Below are 22644 nucleotides of genomic sequence, written 5' to 3' on the forward strand. Positions count from 1 at the left end.
CAATATGATAGGCAGATTTGGGCCCAGGGGTCCCGCTCAAACTAAGGCACCAGCCAAGGACAATACAGGAGATAAACTTTAAACCCCTTCCCAGATCTAGCCAATGGTCAGAATATTCTCCACAGTTGAGTGGAGAGTGTGATATGACTTTCTCACGTACTCTGGTGCCTCACATTTGACCATGTCCCCTGGAGGGGGAGACCTGGTGGCACTCAGAGGAAGGACAGCAGGTAGCCAAGAAGAGACTTGATACCCTATGAGAATATATAGGGGGACGTAATCCCCCTCAGGAACAGTCATAGGGGAAGGGAATAATGGGAAAATGGGGGGGGGAATAATGGGATTATACAAGGGATGGGATAAACATTGAGATGTAACAAGAATAAATTAATAAAAAAAAAAAGAAAAAGAAAAAAAAAAGAAAAAAAGAATTATTTAATTGAACACTTTTTGTTATTAAAAATCTGAGCGCATTGTAAATCAAAAGTAAGATCTTAAGAGAACCCTGGTTTTGAAATTGAGTATATAAAACAAAGTGTCCAAAAATAAACAAACTTTTAGTTCTTCTACTTTCTATATAAGGTAGCAAAATGTAGAAGCTACTTGTATAGTTTCTGGTTTCATCTTCATGACATTAACTAATGCTGAAATGTCATCATAGCTGGCTTTCAGTGAATAGCTGGTCCAGAGAAAATTTCTTTTTTTTTTTTAATTGAAAAATGAAAACATTCATATTACATCTCATTTGTATCCTCCCATGCATCCTCCCATTTCTCCCTCCCTCCCACTTTCACCCCATTCCCCTTCCCTATGACTGTGACTGAGAGGGACCTCCTCCACCTGAATATGATGCTAGGGTATCAAATCTCTTCTTGGTAGTCTGCTATCCTCCCTCTGAGTGCCATCGGGCCTCCCCATCAAGGGGACATGGCCAAATATGGGGCACCAGAGATCCTGTGAAAGTCAGTCCCCAGTCTCCACTTAACTGTGGAGAATGTTCTGTCCCGTGGTTAGATTTGGGTAGGGGTTTGATGATGACTGCACGTTTTGTCCTTGGTTGGTGTCTTTGATCAAGCAGAACCCCTGGGCTCAGATCCACCCATCATAATGTTCCTCTTGTAGGTTTCTAGGACCCTCTGGATCCACCTACTTCCCTATCCCTTATATTTTTCTCACCTAGAGTCTCAGAAGGATGTTCTCACCTCTATCCCACTTTCCTGGTAGGTGCAGACTTTCATGGGACCTGCCCCTTGGGCTAGTGTCCAGTTATAAGTGAGTATATACCATTTGAGTCTCTCTGCTTCTGGGTTAGCTCACTCATTATGATCATTTCTAGTTCAATCCATTTGTCCACAAATTTCAGGAATTCCTTGTTTTTAATAGGTGAGTAGTATTCCATAGTGCAAATGTACCACAGTTTCTTTGTCCATTATTCTACTGAGGGACACTTAGGCTGATTCCATGTTAGACATATCAATACTAACTACTCCATCTTCATATATCTTTGTCTTATTTTCTTCTATACTTTAAGTCAAAGTAGAGTTCCGCCTTCAGATAATTTTTTCTTTGCTGAATGGTAAAAATGCATTGTTTTAATCAAAGAACATGTCTGCTTTGAATAGCTTAGGCTAAAACAATTGTATTGTGTGACTTTGAGAATTGTTTTGAAAAAGCATAGACTATCTGAATGGAAATAATTACTCCTTTAACAAGTTGTGTAAGACTATTTGAGTGAGGGCTAAGTATAAAAATGTTTTCCTGTGCTTTCTCACATCATGCACTAAGCTGCTTGTGTAGAACAACATAAAGCCTCATTCTCATATCTCTGTTCGTTTTCAATGCAAAGCCCTACTAGTTAAAGGCATCACTCTGTTACATTTTTAAACTTGATACCCTATGAGAATATACAGGGGGAGGTAATCCTCCTCAGGAACAGTCATAGGGGAGGGGAATAATGGGAAAATGGGGGGGGGGAGGAATGGGAGGATACAAGGGATGGGATAACCATTAAGATGTAACAAGAATAAATTAATAAAAAAATAAAATAAAAAAATTAAAAAAAAAAAGGACACAGCGAACAGTCTCCAGTTTGATTGTATCTTAACTATTGATTTGCTAAGTATAAACATAATTGAAGGCATCTGAAAACATTTTTTTGTGGTGCTCAGTTTGCTTTTGGATTAGTTGAATTCTTATCATTTTCTTTCCCTAAATAAAGTAAACAAGGTGACAGTTCTGAGTTCAATGGTCTTAAATCACGTTTTCGTTTCTACTCTGGTATCATCATAACTTCTCAGACTAGCTGACTCAAGTAGTAAAGCAAGGAAGGAGAGGATATCTTGAATGGAAAGCTTGCATTTCCTGGTGTTATCCTAAAAAATTAGACATTTAAACTAAAATTATATTTCTTTATGTAAATCTCCATCTCTGTTTAAAATGGCCAGTTATAAAATAATTTATTAGCTTTGATTAGACACGCTATTTAATCCTCATCTTGAAAATATTTTGTATTTTAAGTTATATATCTAATTTCTATATTAATAGAAATGAATTTTCAAATGTAGGTAAACTTACATTTGACTTAAATTTTTTGATTTTGACAAAATTTAATCATGAACATTTGTTTCATAACCATAATTAAATTTGTGTGCATTTACTGATACAATACAGTTGCAGGTGTCTAGGTTGTGGAAGTGTCATTGATAACAAACAAGCTAAAGAAACAATTGGAAGTAATTTATATTAGAGATGGCCATGAAGTAACTTATTTTAATCAACCTTTTCCTTTCTTCACAGATGCTAGGTAATGTAATAATTTTAGTAACATTACTTTCTATAAGCAACAACCATCAAATAACCATATAAATACATGAAAAACTATCTGATCAGTTGTAACCAAGTTTGTATCATTTTGATTGTTTAAGTACCAATAGGAAAAACAGCAGGTTGGGCACAAAATTAGAATTTCTCTTTTCTGAGCTAAATATACCATATGGAGTTTTTCTTTTTAGAAAAGAAATCTAGGGCCAGTCCTTGGTCAGATATTTTCTGATAACCCTTGATGGCTGTGAGTGCTGAGACATCTGCTGTGTTCATACTATCTACAGTTACTGTACTATAAACTTTTTACAGACCCCTCCCCAAATATTAGAACTCTCTGTTCTTTCTAAATATATTTCCAAACTAGTGTTTAATCTTGAGTGTTTTATACTCAAGTATTTTTATTCTTCTTCACTGGCTCATATGTTAGGCAATTTGTTTCTTGCTGATGCTTAAGAGAAGATTTATAGTTTTCAACTCCACTTTTTCTTTAGGTAGCAAGAATGTTGTCTCATTGTCTAAATCTTTAGTTTAATTTCATTTTTTTTAATTGTGTGGGAGGTGAGAAAGTTTGTTGAAACTGACGACCGACCTCAATGTGATTAATAGTTTCAAAGAAAACCTACCAACTTTGTGAGTGACATAAGGTCTTCAAAAACCTCAGAGAAATACAGAATATGGGATTTACTCAGGTAATTCATTTTATTCCTTCTCAAGTTTCTGATGGGGCTGAAGACCAGATAGTTTACTTTTACAATTAGGTTGAGCTGTTTAGGGGTTAAGATGTTGTTAAATATAGATAGATGTTTTAAGTTGATAATGATGAGATATGATAGATACTGATTTACATTCAGAATTTTAGACTCACCAAGATAGGAAAGATGTTTTCTTCAAGGATGCCAAATACAAATGGCCAAAACACTAAGAATGCAACATTTATAATTCCTGATTTTTCATGCTTCTTCTTGCTGTAGGTAGTTTATTGTACATATGATTAGTAATATACATGTATATGTAAAAAAATAGAAAAATTAATAAAAAATGAAAAAAGAAAACCTACCAACCAAGAGCCTCTGGTGTACACATTGCCACTTAGCAAATGGTTCAGAATTTATTACAAGATTTACTTTATAGGAAATATTAATCTACTGAGTTTTATTAAATTTCTTAACTAATGTAATGATGCTACATAAAATTTGAGGCGTCTGTTACTCTAAGAAAATAACTTGTTATCCTTTTGTGGATCTTCAAAAATTTGTAAATTTAGGTTTAGGAAGATAAAATATACTAAAACCTGACCAGAATGTACAAAATTAATGCTATTATGATACCTCTAGAGGGCAGTGTTAAATTATTTGAACAAATTAACTTAGAAATTTCTGATGTAAATCGCTCAATTTTTGGAACAGAGACAGTCAAAATGGAAGAGGGACAGTCTCGCTGTAATCTTATATGTGGGTGCAAATGGTTGTCAGTTCACCTCTTGGCCCTTGAACCAGCATGCTTCTGACCTGCTCCCCAGGAAGGAGTTTACGTTCTCCTTTTAGGTTCAATGGGTCAGTACTGGCAAACTGAAAATATGTAGTTTAGAATGTCAACATTTTAAATATTTTCTTTTATTTTTGATATTACAGCATAATTGCATCATTTCTCCTTCCCTTTCTTCCATCCAAATTCTTTCATATAATTCTTCTGGGTCTCTTTAAAATTCATTGTCTCTTTTTATTAGCTATTGTTATGTGCATATGTCATTTATGTATACACACACACACACACACACACACACACACATTTTGAGATAATTTTCCAGTAGGCATTGTTTTCATGCAGACTACAATAAGCTACAGTTTGGGACAAATTTAATTACTTTTACCTTTGCAATTTAAATTATGAATGTTAAACATATTAATACATTAGTAACTTTATAATAATTTAATTTTATCAGATTCCAGAGTACTTTTCTCTTATGTTTTTACTCCATATATATGTACATATATACACACATATATATTACATTTATATAATTTCTTAGACTACAACTGAAGTGGGAGGAAAAGGTGAATAAAAGGAATAATACATCTCTCATTGACAGGTGTCACTTAGCTTTAGTCTTTTTATACGTAAACAAAAAAACACACCTCATTCTCAAAGCACGAGGGAGACGAAGACATAGAGGATGGAGCAGATTATCTGCCTTCCTTAAGCAGAGAACTATAATTTACAGTTTTTCATTTTAGTTCTCTTCTTTGTAGATAGATCTTTCCAAAGTTATAAAGTCAATTTTATTTCTCTCGAATAATCCCGTCACACCCTGAGGTGATGAAAGATGATCTGTGGTCCCAGCTGCTTTGCTGTCTTCAAAAGTAGTTGGAGAAGTAAAGGTTTATTCCTCTTGTTGATATAGAAGGTGGGATCAGAACGACTTCTTTATTCATTCTTCTGGCATTCTCTTTGGGAGTGTAGAATATATGTTCTTTTGTAGAATATGCTTCTAAACTGAATACAAAATCTGAGGTAGAGTTTTGTATTTCTTTCAATATGTTTTGTGAAGGAGGCATTAAATATGCCCTTTAGAGTTGCAGAAGTCATGCTTAATTTAAAATGAAGTATATAAGAAAATGTCAATTTTGCTAAGAAATTTAATTTGTTGACAGGGTTTATGTGCCTCAGTTTCTTACTAGTCTATATTTGAAAAGTTTGTGAATATTTAATGAAAGCTTACAGTGTCTGTGGAGAGGTACAAAGAATTACCCCTGATTTAAATTTGCAACAGAATTTGAGAGTCAAAAGTGATTTCTGTAAGGTTACACCAGGATCAACATTGGTATAAGGAAAAAGTTCTGACTTTACACTTAAAATTTCTTATTATAAAATAATCTTGTCTGTATGAGAAAATAGTTTTACTGTGAAAGTAAAGAAAAAAACTAAGTCTTGTTGCTTCCAAGTTTTATATGAAACAGAGAAGCTCCCTGGAAAGCTTCCTTCGCATCTCTGTATATTTCCTCCTCCACTGCTTTCTCTCTAGGCAGCAGCTCATAAGGTGCAGGACCGCAAACTGATCCTGCACCTAAGATGTTACCCTCTGTTGTGAAGTAACAGCTTTGACTCAGAATAACTATATAGTGATATGAAGCTGGATTTATGTGCATGACTAACCAACCAACCAATATGAAGTTCTTAAGACATTTTTCATACACTTAGATATGACCGTCATGAGTTTTCCAGGGAAATCCTGCCATTTCTCCTGTTATGGAAGAAAATACAAAGCACATTACCTCAAGCAACGCAATAAACAGAGTTTGAAATTACTGGTGGCTGATTCAGTGTTCCTGTTTATATCACACATATGTGCTAACTGTAGCTTCTGGCACTCCTAAAGGAACTGTTTAATGGAATGCGCTTAGTCCAGCAGTAATAGCATTCATTGAGGAAAGAGGCCAGAGTCACTAGACTTACTGAATCACCTCTTAACTTGTTTTCCAATTCCTTGTTCTATTATTGCAGGACATCCATTGGTGGTTTGAAGAGGCATGGCCCCAGAGGCTCATGTATTTGAATGGTTGGCCCATAGGGAGCGACACAATTAGGAGGTGTGGCTTTGTTGGAGTAGGTGTGGCCTCTTTGGAGGTAGTATGTCATTGTGGAGGCAGCCTTTGAGGTCTCATATATGCTCAAGCTACTCCCAGTGTTGAGACAGTCTCTTCCTGCTACCTATGGGTTAAGATGGAGAACTCTTCAGCTCCTTCTCCAGCACCATGGCTTCACAGATGTTGCGAAGCTTTCCACCATGATGATAATGGACTGAATCTGTGACACTATAAGCCAGCCCAAATTAAATGTTTTCCTTTAAAAGGGTTGCCTCTGTAATGGTGTCTCTTTACAACAATAAAATGTTAACTAAGACAAAAGTTGGAACCAGGGGCTGGGGGTATTTCTGGGAGAGGCATGGCCACGCTTTTGTTTGGAGGAATGTGGATTTTGGGGTTTTGGATTAGGAAAGCAGTGGGATGCTTTAAGTGATGCTTAGTGGGTCATTCTAGTTGAAGGTTAAAAGACACAGGTGCTGAGGGTGACTCGGACTACGGGAGTCTGCCTCAAGGGCTTTCAGAGGAGAAAAATTTTAGTATGGAGCCTAGACATCATTCTTGTGATATTTTGATGAAATATGTGGCTGCTTATTACAGCTGAAGGGTCTGTGGAGGAGGATCAAGGTGAAAAGATTTAGATTAATTACATTGGCAAAAAAAAAAATTGCAAAAGAGCCTAGCATAGACTTTGTCCTGCGGTAGTTCATGCTTATGAAAAGCATTTTGATGAAATACAGTAAGATAATAAAGGAAAAATTAAAAAAAAATTTGGTTCAAGGAATAAAAGGCTACCAGGAAGTGAAATTGAGCTAAATCTCATACTCAAGGAGATAAACAGATTAAAGGTATTAAAAGGATTTAAGGAAGTGGTGACTTCTGAGCAAGATCTCACCCATATAAACGTCTACCTGTGAGAAGGAATTAAAGAAAAATTTAGGTCCATGCTTTCCATGACTTTAATTCTAGCACTAAGGAGACAGAGACATGCAAATATCTGAAGTCAAAGTCAGCATGGTCACAGAGCAAATTACAGGACAGCCACGCTTAGGCAGCGAAGGAAACCGTGGAAAACGGAAAGTTGGGCAAGATGCAATTGAACAAGGGCATCATCTTCCAGCCCGGAAAGCAGAAGAACTTTGGCCACAAGGTTATGGCTTTAGAATCAAGGGATAGAAAAAAAAAGGGTTGTGGAATTTCCCTATGCAATGAAGGAAAATTGCTGAGACCGAAATGTCTCACAGGTGTCTCTGTATGGGATGTTAGAAATGCCAGAGACGTGGAATACTTGCTAAGGAAAGGTGCTAACAGAGAGTGAAACTAGTTGAAGAGAAAGAAGTATGTTGCAGTCAAAAAGTTGAAAGGAGTTGTGGATCTGAAGAGCATTTTGACACCAGACATGGATTTACAGTGGTTGGAATTTTCCCAGATGGTTTTCAATCATTGGTCCAGTATTTATTGTATTTTGGAATGACAATGATAATATATATCTTGTGTCATTATATATTGGAAGTATTTGGCCTGGTTTTTTTTTGTTTTGTTTTGTTTTGTTTTGTTCTTAATAGGGGATTAGAATTTGTGCCAATATAGATTGCATAGATCCAGGAAAGACTTTGAATTTTTGAGTTTTAAGCAAGTTTGAGTCTTAAGCAAGCCTATGGGGACTTTTGAAGTTGAACTAAATACAAGCCTATGAGGCCCAGGGAGTAGATAGTTTTGGTTTGAATAGGTGTGTAGCTTCCACAGACTCGTGGTTTGAGTACTTAACCCAAAAGGAGTGGCACTATTAGGACCTGTGGCCTGGTTGGAGTAGGTGTGGCCTTGTTGGAGGAAGCTTTTCCCCGTGGAGCAGAGCTGGGTCTCATATGTGCTCAAGCTATTCTCCGTGTTGGGACAGTCCCCTTCTGTTGCCTACAGACAGAGACCATGTAGAGCTCTCCAGCACCGCATCTGCTTGCTTCCCACTGTGATGATAATGGACAAAAGTTCCAAAATGCTAAGCCAGCTTTAACTCAATGTTTTCCTTTATAAGTGTTGCTGTGGTTATGGTTTCTCTTCATAGCAATGAAACCCTTACTAAGGCCATCATTATTGCTCAGCAAATTGTGGTCCAAGATGACATCACAAGCTCACAATAGTTTTGGATGCATTTTGATTAATGATTTAGGCAAACTTCTTTTCCTCATTTTATAGTTATCCTCAACACAAAAGGTCATTTATACATCAAAAATTTGAATACTTGAGTGGTATTTCCGAGCTCTCTAACACTATGTATGCAATGGGATCTTGGGTATTAATAATTAGGTGCACTGTAAAGAAAAAGCATTTACCCTATGCAGCTACTAACTTTTTACACAAACTTGACTTTATGTCTTGCTCTTCTAATAAAATAAAGATTTTCCCATTTCATCAAGATTGAAACTACTATGATACCTCACACAAATTTCTCTTCATTTCTGAAGTCTTAAATTTTCTTGAATAGCCGGGCATGGGGATACATGCTTTAGGCCCAACACTCTGGAAGCAGAGGCAGGCAGATTGCTGTGAGTTTGAGGTCAGCCTGGTCTACAAAGTGAGTCCAGGACAGCCAAGACTACACATAAAAACCCTGTCTCAAAAAAACAGAATTTTTTTCTTGAACAAAACCACTTTATTTTCTTTCTGATCCTGGATTATTAATATTTCTCAATTGAGCATGACAGCAAATAAAACACGAACTCATGAACAAATATTTTGAACTATAATCTGTCCTGCCTGCAAATATACTAGGTTAATGGTAGCACTAAGCTTGTTGTGGTAGTAACCAACTAACATCTGGTTTGATTTAAAGCCTACTACACAAGATGGAATCCATATTTGACAGTACTTATACCACTTAGAACCATAGACTGAGTAGCCAGTAGACCTAAGATAAAGCCAAATACTACTGATTAGAAAAAATGTAGTGATAAAATGACTCATAATGATATTAGGATCTATACTACTATGTCACAGCCTTATTCAGCCATCATCAAAGTAGTTTCCTTCTGAAGTATAAGGGAACAAATACAGAGACACCCAGGTCTAGGGGCATGGGGACACAGAGCTCTAAATGGGATATCTCCATCCAATCTTACCCCTCAGAGCTAAAGGAACCCCACAGAAGAGGAAGTAGGGATTGAGGACATCAGGAGAGAATGGTCCTCTAAATTAACAGAGCAATGCCCCAGACCTTACAGCGTCTGAAGGAGCAAGGATGGTACCTAAATGAGTCTGTACCTGGTCCTCTGTATATGTATTATAGCTTCCAGTTTAGTATTTTTATGTAACTCCTGAGTGTGTAAACAAGTGAATCTGGTGCTTCTTCTTGGGCTCTTTTCCTTCTGCTGTCTTGCCTTGGCCAACTGCAGTGTGATGGTTTTGTTTTACCTTATTATATTTTATTTTGTCGTGTTTAGCTGTAATCTCACAGAAGCCTGTTTTTCTCTAATGAGAAACAGAAAGTGAATGAATCAGAATTGGGGTGGTAGTGCGTCGGGGGGGAGTAGAAGACGGGAAAACTATAATCAGGATAAACTGTATGAAAAGAATATGTTTTCAATAAGAGGGACAGTAAAGCTGTAGGATTTTGTTGGCATGACGACTGAACTGGTTGGTGTTGGTGGTCCAACTGTACATATGAAACAAAAGGTCTGAAATGTACACTTTGAATACATAATGAATATAAGCCAACTCTTTTTTATTTATTTTATTTTATTTATTTTTATTATTAATTTATTCTTGTTACATCTCAATGGCTATCCCATCCCGTGTGTCCTCCATAAGCCAACTCTTAATAAAGAATAAAGAATAACAAGAAAACAAAAATTATACAAAAACAAAAACAAAAGCAGAAACCTACAGAATGGGAAAAAACTTTCAACTCCACATCCCATAGAGGATTAATAAGCAAAATATATAGCGAGCTCAAAAAACTAGATATTAAAAAAAACCAAATAATCCAATTAAGAAATGAGGTACAGACTATAAAATAATTTTCTTTTTTTATAATTTAAAAGTTTTATAGATTAAATTTGTTCTTTGGAAGTTTTATATATGCACTTATCCTTGTCAGGCTCCTTTCTTTCTTTCTTTTTTTTTTTCTTTTCCTTTTTGTTCTTTTTTATTTTTAATTTATTCACTTTACATCCTGATTGTAGCTCCTCGCTCATCTCTTCCTGGTCCTACACTCCATCCTCCATTCCTTCTCCCCAATCCCCTAGTGTTCAAAAAGGGGGAGCCCTTCTCCCTTATCATCTGACCCCAGCCTCTCAAGTTTCATCAAAATTGCCTACATGCTTTTTCTCTGTGGGCTGGCAAGGCTGCCCTACCAGGAGAAAGTGTTTATAAAGAGTGCATACCAGAGTCCATGTCAGAAGTAGTCCCTACTCCTCATATTATGGAACCCACAAGGAGATTGTGCTGCCTGCTGACTACATTTGAGCAAGGTTCTAGGTCCTCACCGTGCATGATCCTTGGTTGTTGCATCAGTCTCTGCAGCATCCCCTCCCTCTGCCTGGATCTCTTTGTAGAGCTCATGTCCCTTCCAGGTTCTGCTTAACTATGTTCAGTGTAAGTTTATTCAGAATAACCAGAGACTGGAAACAACCTAGATATCCCTCAATTGAAGAATGGATAAAGAAGATGTGGCACACGATGGATTATTACTCACCTGTTAAAAAAAATATCATAAAAACTTGCAGACAAATGGATGGAACTAAAAAACTAAATCATCCTGAGTGCGATAACCCTCACCCTGAAAAACAAATACGGTATGTTTTAACATATAAGTGTATCCTAGCTGTTAAGTAAATAAATAACCAAACTTCAATCCATAGACCCAGAGATGTTAGATCAAAAGGAGGTCTCTAGGGTGGGGGGGTCACAAAGATATCCCTGGGAAGGAGAAATAGAATAGATTTTATTTTAAGGGTGGACTGAGCATGGAAGGGGTCAAGAGTTGAAAGGATCAGGTTGAGTAGGGAAATGGGAGGGACAGAGGGAGAACCAGGGAAAAATAGCTGAAATAAGGGGGCCTTTGGAGGGGGATGTAGAGATGGTACAATGAAAACTTCCTAGAATCTATGAGGGTGATCCTCCTGAGGACTTCTGGTAATGGGGGATTAGAAGTCTCAACCAGCCATCTCTTGAAGCCAGGTAAGGCTGCCAGTGGTGGGACTGGTTTGCATTTGGTTGACTTGTTGGCTGAGAGGGTCCAGTGGAGATTCCAAAACTCCCTAGGCCGATCCTAGGACAGAGGGTTGATCTCTGCAAACTGAAATTGGGGCAATGTTGCCAAGGAAAGCATCCACATAAATTATTGACTGTGGAGAGGTTGAGCTGGAGTCTGCATGGACTCTTCACCCATACATTCTAGCCTCTGTGGTGCAAGAAGACACTCTGCAGGCTACCAAGAGAAGCCTGGATATGACCCCAGGCACAAAAACCTCAACCTACAATCTTTCCTTCCTGCAAGATATGCTGGGGCAATGGTGGAACAGAAGTTGTAGGTGCAGCCAATCAGTGTCAATTTAACTTGAGGTTTGCTCCATTAGAGGAAGTCCATATCCAAACCTTCTTGGATGGCCAGTAACCAGAGACTGGATAGAGTAGAGATCTAGGGTAGAACCAAGCATGATTGGTCCAAAATAAAAAGTAATAATTGTCAATGATATTCTGCCATACTCATAGGTCAGTGTCTTGTCCAGTAGTCATCAGAGAGTCTTCCTCTCACATCTGATGGGAGGGCATACAGAAACCCACAGCCAGACATTATGCAAAGAGAGTCTAAATTGGAGGTCTCCATCAGGTCCCTCCCCTCAGATTCATGGAACCCCGCAGACAATGGGGAGAAAAAAAAACCATGGGCGTCAAAGGGGATGGAGGACACCAGGAGAACATGACCCACTGATTCCACTAAGTAGGGTGCATATGGTCTCACAGTGACCAAAGCTGCAAGCATGGAGCTCACATGGGTCTTTCCTAGGTCTTCTGCCTATATGTTATGGCCGTTAGTTTGGTATTTTTCTGGGACTTAAAATTGTGGGAGAGGACGTGTCTTTGATTCTTGTGCCTGCTCTTGGGACTCTTTTCTTTCCACTGTATTGCTTGTCTAGCCTAGGTGTGAGGGGTTTTGCTTCGTCTTACTGTGTTTTGTGTTATTGTGTTTGGTTGTTGTCTTTTGGAGCGCTATTCTTTTCTAAATGAAGATGGAGGGGGAGCAGACATTGGGGACAGAGGGATTGGGGGGAAGCTGGGAAGAGTGGAGAGAGTGGAAACTGTGGCTGAAGTGTACGAGAGAAAATGTGAGAATTTTAGTTTCCTTAAAAACCCATTTGTCTTATGTGAATTATGTCCTAATCTAAAAATATATGGAACAAAAATTTGAAAAGTATCAGATATTATTTGTTGTGTGTTAAATGTCAAGTAACTACTTGCTCATTAATTATAGTCTTCTTGAAACTTTCTACACATAGCTTGTTTTGCTTTTCATTAAAAGGCAAATATCCTATACATTTTCCTTAGAAATGTATTTGCTTCTGGAGCTTTCAAGGGAGCATATTTTGTTCCATATCGGAGCAAACACCTACCACCATGTTTTTTACTACTTATATAAAGAGTTGCTATTTTTTTTATATCGTTTTATCCTTGAGTGAAATAGGATACCATAATAAGGGAAATTTAGAGATTGAAAAAAAATACTGTTTTAAAAAATGGCTCTGTGCTAATAAGATATGCACAGAAGATGAAATTTGGAAGTTTCCTCAAGATTATATTTATACATGAGAAATGGCGGCAGACACTAAAAAATCAGGACGCTTGATTCCACACATGTAAGACCAGAAAAAGACAATATTGGATTGTCAATGATTATAGGAATGAAGACATTCTTTAATGCACATTAAACTAAAATGGCAGCAGCACACATTGAGATGCTTTTATATCATGATGTGTGTATGCATTATTTGTCTACAAACAAAAAGATGTAATATGCCTGAATTAAGCAGTTTGTCACATTTTAGATTTGTTTGTGTCTCAAGTCTTTTATACAATTCTCATGAAGATTGTACAAGTTTGTCATTTGTGAATTCACAGTAATTTCTTAAGATGTTCTTTAATAACGTGCAATCTTTTTAATATTTCAGTATATTTCCAAATTCCTCAAATATAAGCTACTTTTTGAGCCATTTGAGTCATAAAAATCTATTGATATTGAAATATGATATGTCTGTGTGATTTGAAACCACTCTATGACCTTCTCGGTAAAGTACTACAGAAGCTCTACCAGCAGCCAACAGTCTCAATATTTATGACTTCCATTATGATTCCATCTGCACTGTGTTGGTGTGCTGGAAGAATGGTCCACGGTGTGGAGCTACATCAAAGTGTGTACTGCACTGGGTTCCACCTCGAGAGATGAGCCCACATCATGGGTATCACTGAGGATTAATGAAGGCCAAAAGAGGATATGCTTCAAGCCCATTTACTTCCCAAAAAAGAAAAGGAAAAGGCCATCATATATAGAGAAATATGTTGTTCACTCAAATTGTCCACACTCAGCTGAGGGGATGAGAAATATCTGCATGGAGTATCCACAAGGCAGAGAAACCCAGAGTTATCAAAAAGAAGGAGAATTTCAAGGTATTTAATCTCAGTATAAAATATCAAGAGAACTGCTGGAGAGAATAAAAATATAAAAAATAAAATTAAAGTAAAGAAAATATTTTAAAACATAAAAATAAAATGACTGATACATTGAATAAGCCAAGCATTTAAAATATTCTAAAGAAAACCAGTTGAAATTTTCATTTGTTTCAATTGTGCAGCTGTTTCTTGGTACTTCAGGGATCTCCCAGGTTAAGCCTATATATATAATTTAAGGGAGTTAAAAAAAATGGCTAGTTGAAGAAAGAAGACCAATTTATAAAACAAAGTGAAAATAATTAAGAAGTTTACAGCCATGGTGGAATTCCTATAATGAAAGATTAAATTTTCAGAAGTGCTCTTCTGTGTGATATTGTTAGGGTTATAGCAGGAGAGCATTACCTACTGTGTTCACTAAAGTCCACACTATCCATCACATCTTTCTGATAATATGTATTTTCACATAATATTATATATATGTATATATTTTTTACTTGAAATATATACCTATTCATGTGTGGAAAGCAACATCATACTACCTTCTAAACTACAGAGCTCTGAATCACTGCAAGAAATACTCTGCATGTAGAGGAATTACTTATAGGGTTTCCTTCCTCCTGGTAAGAGGTTTTGGATGCACAAGGAAGCCTGGAGAATGGTTTGTTGCTAGGAGCAGCCAAGTCACAGGTTATCTCCCAGATGAATTAACTTTGGTAAAACAAGAAACAAGTGAAAGGGAGAAAGGAAACTAAAATAAGAAGAAAGCAAACATTACCTTCTTCTAGTTTCTCCAGTTGGCAATTTAGTCTTTTTAGGAGTGTGGGTTGCCCTAGAGAAGCTAGAGCTGTGGACCACACATTTCTTAGCCTTCCCTTAGAAAGAGCATCAATTGGTACCAGACACTTTGCTGTGCTGTGTCACATGAATATGAAGGAATACTAGCATGTAAGATGATTAGGAGGAAGAAATGGAAGGAAAAGGTGGGAAACTTTACATTCCAGAGATGGCTGCACAGCACTTACCAGGACCACCACTGTTTATGCAGTTGTGTGCACTCTTACTTCTTTGGGCCTTTAGTACAAGTTTCCTTTATTCTTAGTCTTTCCAGACAGAAACCATGATTGACATGAAAGTGAAGCTCTCATTTGAAGTTATACGCTGGGGAAACAGTGCTACTCAAATGGGCCTCAGAAGTAGGTACCATTTCTCGGCTTGCTTCTTTTCCGATCGAATTGGATTGAAGATCTTGAAAGGCATATGTAGCAGAGTGACAAAGTGGATTGGGCTTTGTCCTTTGGAGTGACCTGAGTCTTCACACAGCTACCTGGGTTCCTCCTTTTCCAAGAAGACCTCCGTCTTCTAAGACTCTGAACTGCAGTACGTGGCTAGTCTACCTCTTGTACGTGTAGAATAATTTTGGCTTCTTATGCTCTCCACTTCACAGGGCTCTTCTCTTTTTTATGATGTCTTGTTCAGATGGGGTCATAATGCAGATAAGAGTCTGAAGTTAAATCTGAAGCAAGATATCAAAGCAAGAATACTCACCACAGTAGTAAAAGCATGGTTGTCTTGTGAGGAAAGCACATGGCTTCAATGAATGTAGCTTTGATTCCAGTGCTTGAAAAAAAAAAACACCTAACAAACAAGAACTCCCCAAACATTAGGATACTGTGCAGTAGTTTACTAATTTTTGTGTGTGTTTATAATAGACTGTCACGTCTTGGTGAAAAAAAAATCCATGAGTCATTCTGTATAGCGCTATCTGATGTTTGAAATGGAATCCCACCTCCAACTCCATTTCTCATGAGAGAAATTGTCCAGTGCATTCTTTGTGTGTGTGATGGAGGGAGGAGACAAGAGCTTTCTGAAAGTAACAGACAAAACTCTGTAGTAGTCTCCTTGAGTGATGTTTTTAGAGATTTCAACTTGCACTCAAAAATTGCAGAAACTATGTTCAAACATTTTATGAAGGCAAATAAGATTGGCATCTCTAAAAATGTTTATGTGTATATGCTTGACCTGCAGACACGCACATATAATGTAGATGCCTGATATCCACAGGTTGCAAAAGAGAGCACTGGGTCCACAGGAAGCGACGTTCCATATTGCTGCAAACTGCCATGTGGATGCTGAGAACCAAACCTGCATCTTCTGGAAGAGCAGCATGTACTTTAAAGCACTGAGCTGTCTCCCCCAAACTCCTAATTAATAATTTTATTCCCTCAAAAATTGACAAAAAAAATAACAACCCTGTGTTGTCTGTAAGTTCCTGGTTCATTAATCCTGTCTTATTCCAGCTAGTTTTAATTTTGTGTCTTCTCTCTTCTGACATCAGGATACTGAAGAGTGCCAACTAAGGAATTTGGTTAATTCTTAACATACTGATTTCTACAATCATCAGTAGTGGTTATAACCACACATTTTCCAGTTTTAACATAGATTTTTGTTTAAAAATTAACTGATGCTTGCCCCTAGAAGTGCTGCAGGTGTAGCTGCTGTGTCACATGTGGGTCAGAAGGCGGTAGGGAGGAGAGAGGCTATGTCTATGCTCAGTGTTCTGACCTGTGAACATTTGAATAATTAATAGCCTAACAGTCCCTGAAAAAAAACGAGCCTGAGATGACTACTAGTTCAGTGCCATGCAGGCTATGGAAGCTCCCAGAACCAGGAGCAAGCCGGTGATTAGTAGAGCACAGGCTGGTACTGAGGGCCCCTAGGCAGGAGTGAGCCTACCACAGACCAACCTCAGATGGGGTCACTTGAGTGGGTCAGGCAAGGAGCGAGCCCGAGATGACCACCAGATTGGCTCTATGGGACCTGGGCAGGGAGATAGTTTGGGGCGGCCACTAGTCACCGCCACACAGGCCTGGGGGAGATGCTGTAGACCGTGGCAGACATGACTGTTGCCCAGTGCCATAATGAATGAGTGGGGTATAACATTCTTGAGACCATTCCTGAGATGATCCCAGACACGCAGAGACCCCATCACCACTGAGAAGAGCAAGGAAATGGTGGAGAAATGGGAAAGAAAGAGAAACGGAAGGATGTGGATGCAATAAAGGTAGAACTGGCGACTTGAGGGTGATGGGGAACAGACTGAAGTGAATAGCAGAGGATGCCACCTGGGACTATGATGGGGTCCTGAACTTTGCTGTCACCAGAGGCCACATACAGGTTTTTGATGCTGCAGCAGCAGCCGGTCCCGCTCATTTGGGAGTATGAGTGAGAGACCTCGCCCTGCCACCCGTCTCCTTCCTGTACAGTGACATCGACGAGGGAGAGATATACTCTTCGTGTTGGAGCACTGGCCCTGGTGTCAGGATAGGAGGAGAGCTAGCCTTCCCTTTCACTGGCTGCAGCACTGGGGAGAGTGGGAGTCGGGGGGCATTGGCTTTATCTCACCTGGGCAGCATAGTAGAGCTAGTCCTGGATGCAGAAGTACTGGATGAGGCAGCCCGAGAAGGTGAGTGTGGGCGAGCTGGCCTCACCATTTGTCTGCCATGTGATGACATGGGCAAAGGAAAGATGGCCCCACCCCCTGCCCCTTGCCACCTACAGCAGGCAAGCGAACAGTGCCCAAGGTCATCAGAGTGGGCGACCTGTTCCTGCTCCTTGCCTGGACAGCACAATAGAACTGAAGCTAGTGGCAGGGATGTGGGCAAGTCAACTCCAAGGGCAGGAGCATAGGAAAGCTGGCCCCACAACTTGTTTGCTGATCTGGGTGAGGAAGAGATGGCTCCTCCCTCCATTTCCCTTGCCGCATGCAGCTTGGAGGAGAGCTACCCCTGCTTCTCTTTGGCTGCAGTACTTAGGGGAGCATACTTTGCACCTTGCCTAGGCAGCACAGTATAGCTAGTCCTGGATGTGGGCATCGTGGGTAAGCCTACCTGAGGGTGTGAGTGTGGGAGAGCTAGACCTGCCTCTTGTCTGCTGAAAGATGCCATAAACAAGGAAGAGATGCCTTCTTTCCCTCCCTCATCCCTTGACATTCATGGGAGGCAGGAGAACTAGCCCCAGGGACATGAGAGTGGGAGAACTGGCCATGTCCTTTACCCTGCTGCAACACTCAGAAGAGTGGGCCCTGCACCTCTTCTGGCAAGTAGAGTAGAGTTGGCTGTGGTAGCAGGAGTTGCTGGTGAGCCAGCCCTGAGGACATCAGAGCAGGAAAGCTGGAGGGATGAACATCTCAGATACCTCTCAGGCCCAGATCCTAGGCTTTAAATTGAATCACCCCAGCATCTATTCCATCATCGAAATGTTTGATGCATGACGGGGCTGGTTCTACAGATCCAAAAGTACAGCATCTCCATGACAGAGGACAACAGCAGGATATCAGAGAGGAATCCCAGTGAGGTTCCAGTATTGACAGAGTTGCATAAGCCATAGGTCTTATATCACATCAACAAGTCATTGCAATGAACATGTGCAAGCAAAGAAGTGTAGACAGAAGTCTATACTGTGGAAAACATTATAACACACTATAGCTTTCACAATGAGAGGTTTTTCTTCTGGTGTGTGTGTGTGTGTGTGTGTGTGTGTGTGTGTGATTGCAGGGTAGAGAGTGGGTATGTAGGGAGGGAGAGATGTGCAGCAAAGGGGAGTATGATGTGAACTTCATAAACCAATAAAATAGTTTAAAATATTACTTCTTTAGGTAACTTTCATTCTCATAATTCAATTATATTTTACCTTGAAAGGAGCTCCAAATTAGAAAAATAGAAATCTGACTTTTACATTATATTCATTAAAATGCTTTGTTGCCTGTTTATGTTATGATAATATACTCAAAATTAAGTTATTTTTCTGAGAATATTGATAGTCCTTTTAAGAAGCAAATACCACAATAAAAACAATTAAGTCTCTTTCAAGTGTTTAAAATCCAGTGTCTCTTGCTTTGCCTGTTTTCTTTGCTTGTCTCAATTTGAATAGAAAATAATTCATTAACCATGTGGATATAGTAGATCCGCAAAACATCAATATAAGTTAAAAAACTTCTGCCCTGTACCTAAATATGAAATTGTGGTTTTACTACTAATTTCAAAAATATTCAGATGTTAGTAATTACTGTGATACTCAGAGTGAAAAGAAAAAGATATTCATATCCATCTGTAATTGAAAATAAATGGAAGGTTTATTTTTGTTTGTTTTTTGGTAGAATGATCATGGTGGCCCTGCTTAGATACTATCCAGGCTATGATCTGAAATGGGTCCCAAAACACTGTTCCTTAAATTTTTATCCAAGAGGCCAGGCAGGGTGACACATGCCTTTAATCCCAACACTTGGGAGGCAGAGGTAGGCAGATTGCTGTGAGTTGGAGGCCTGCCTGGTCTACAAAGTGAGTCCAGGACAGCCAAGGCTACACTGAGAGACTTTGTCTTGAAAAACCAAACCAAACCAAAACCAAAACCAAAACCAAAAACAAAAAAACAAAAACAAAAACAAAAAACCAAAAAAACCAAAAACAGTTATTTAAGCTTGTTAGGGCAAGTCCTTACTCTGTCTATTAACTTGTAAAACTTTTAAAAAGCTTCTTGGTGGGTGTTTTTTAACCACAGAAGGGTCCTGTGGGAGAGGAGGGTCTTCAGTCAGTAGTTGCTTTTCTCAAAGTGTAAAACTATCTCCTGTCATGAAAGTTTGAAAAGAAAGACTTTTCCTCTGAGGGAAACTTGTCATCACACGCAGAAGGCTTATAATCCTCTCCTATATAGTACCATCCTTCAGCCCTTAACAGCTTTTTTCTTCTATTGTGATAGAATTCAATAAAGCCCCCCATTTCCTGTTTAACTGTAGGTAGTTCAGCGTTTGCCTTGAGTAACATTATTCCATGTAAAAGATTATTTTCTAGTATGGGAAAATGGTTCATAAATGTATACATTATTAAATTTAATACAATATTTTGTTTTATTAAATAGTAGTGTCACTACAAATTCAAGGAAGTGATACTATTTATAATGATTTCTCATTAAAAGAATTCTTTGTTTACTGTAACTATTTCATTGTGTTGTAGGTGGGGATGCATGTGTTTGGACTTGTTCTTGCATTTGTCTGTGCTGTGCCTATTTACCTACGGAGGAAATGCACTAAGTAAATGAACCCAGTCAATAAGCCAGAGAACCCTGAGTTTCTCACATAGTGTACACGAACCTTGGACACTGTATTTCTCATATAGTGAACCCAATGAATTCTTCTACAGATTCCCTTTGGCATCTGAATAAGTTCCTAGTGCCTTTTAAACTTCAACCCCCTACCCAGATATAGCCAATGGGCAGAACAGTCTCCACAGCCAAGTGGAGAGCGGGGTCTGACTTTCACACGTACTCTGGTGCCTCATATTTGACCACGTCCCCTGGATGGGGAGACCTGGTGGCACTCAGAGGAAGGATAGCAGGCTACCAAGAAGAGACTTGATACCCTATGAGCATATACAGGGGGAGGAAGTCCTCCTCAGGGACAGTCATAGGGGAGGGGAATAAGGGGAAAATGGGAGGGAGGGAAGAATGGGAGGATACAAAGGATGGGATAACTATTGAGATGTAACAAGAATAAATTAATAAAAAATTAAAAAAAATTTATGGCATTTTCTCCACCTTTCACCCTGGAGGCAGGATGTTGCTACTTTCACACCTCCTCATGCCTTTCCTGGAGGACCTACCTTTCTCGGTTAAGAAATAACACATAACTGCTAGACCTAGCTGTTTTACCTCTAGACTATCTTCTTCTGGACCTTCCTCTTACTTACGTTTTTGAAAACACTCTATTATTCTGTTAGTATGCAAGCAATAAGAGATTCCTAGTATTCTCAGGATTACCTCCAAAACAACAAAGCCTATGATTTTGTGCATTTGTATGTGTATGTATGTTTACACTTCATTACTATTCATGTTTATAGTCATAAATGAATACAGCTTTCCACAAGATCATGTAAGAAAACAAGCACAAAGAGAATTTCATCTCAGAATGTGTTCTTGCTTATGATAACATCTAAGTTATCTTAAGTGTGTAGAAGTCACTACCTAAGAAAGTCACACAGGGTTAATTTTTCTTAAAACTGGTAAGCACAGAGGTAGTCAGGTATTGTCATCTGTTTTATAATGCGTTGGGTAAGCTGTGACTTTTGACAGTTGAAAATGAACAGAGAAAGAGAGACAAGAGAGAGAGAAGTGACCGCTGAATTTCTGAAACTCAAGTACCAAAGGAATAGTGACACATTATACTCAGTTGCATACATTCATTTTATAATTCAGTAATTTACTTGATAGACAGGTATTTGCGTATGTTATGTGAAAACTTAAACAAAGTAGCACATATTTTAATATAAAAGGTAACATTTTGTATCACTCTTGTAAGTTGGTTTAGCCATGTTCTCTTTGTTGCTTATTCAGTTTTACTGATTGACTGTCACTAATTCTGCAGAGTAAAGGAAGGGGTAAAATGGAAAAAAAAAAAAAAAAAAAAAGACTGCACCAACATACTGCCACCTCCTGTCTTGCTCAGATATCTAATGTGGGGCCTTAGTAGTCTATCCAGTTCTATTAAGATTGGCTGTTGTAAATTATTGGTAATTGTAGGAACCAGGCCCGACTGGACTACCTGCCTGTCTTGCTGTTTCATGTCCTGTTTCTAGCAGCTTCCACATCTGTGTTTATCTTGGTTAGCTAGTCGTGCTTACCGCTCTGAGAACACGCCCCTCCCTTCCTCGAGACTTTTCCTCCTGTGTGTGATTACCTCTTGAGGGATTTCACCTGAGAGGAGGATTATGGCTGCCTATAAGAAGGCTCTTTGGAACTCTGGGAAAAGAATAATAAACCATTGCCGCAGCTACTGCTGCAGCTGCTGCTCTCTTAGCACGAAGGGCCCTCTGTGTTAGTGTGTGTGTGTGTGTGTGTGTGTGTGTGTGTGTGTGTGTGTGTGTGTGTGTGTGTGTGTGTGCATATGTGTGCATGAGTTAAATCCTCAGCCCCTTACCCTCAACTCGGTACTGCGGTGGCGTGGGCGCCACAAGTGGAGGTCGCACCGAGATCACGGAAAGAAGGGAGGAAGCTGACGGATCGCCCAGGGAAGCTGGCCAGCGCCTCAGGGAGGTAGGAATGGGTGTAGTGGAAATAGGTGCCACAGGTTTGTCCATGGTTTTCGAGGGCTAGTGATTAAGGCACCGGGAAAATAGGTGCCGCAGGTTTGTCCACGGTTCTGGTGGACTAGTGATTAAGGCACCGGGAAAATGGGTGCCTTGGGTTCATCCATGGTTTTGGTGGATCAAGTATTGAGATTGTTAGAGGATTAAGGCACTGGGATTAAGCGTGAGAGTGTTAAAGATTTTATAAAAACAATAGAATTGAGTAGTCCTTAGTTTATGGTATCGGGAGAGCTAAATATCCAAGATTAGGATCAGGTGAAGTCTGATCTCCAGAGAACTTTACGAAATGAAGGGTCCAACAGTGTTCCTATTGCTACCTTTTCGTTATGGCGTCTTGTTAGAGATGTGCTTAGGAACGAAGATGAGAAAATAAGAGAGCAGCTAGGAAGTTTGGAACTTGCCCTAAATGAAGTGCAGGAGAAGCAATCTAAAATCTTTGGCCC

At 39.0% G+C, this 22644-nt stretch overlaps 1 non-coding gene and 1 pseudogene across 1 annotated transcript; both read left to right on the plus strand.

The window, feature by feature from the left end:
• The first annotated feature begins 7418 nt into the window (after positions 1-7418).
• Positions 7419-22644, plus strand: part of LOC127212405 (3-hydroxyisobutyryl-CoA hydrolase, mitochondrial-like) — a 65096-nt pseudogene continuing 49870 nt past the window's right edge.
• LOC127212536 (small nucleolar RNA SNORA17) lies at positions 16531-16662 on the plus strand. Its single transcript, XR_007833575.1, has one exon. It is a non-coding gene; the product is annotated as a small nucleolar RNA SNORA17 (small nucleolar RNA).

Source organism: Acomys russatus, chromosome 30 (genome assembly GCF_903995435.1).
Source record: "Acomys russatus chromosome 30, mAcoRus1.1, whole genome shotgun sequence".
NCBI lineage: Eukaryota > Metazoa > Chordata > Mammalia > Rodentia > Muridae > Acomys > Acomys russatus.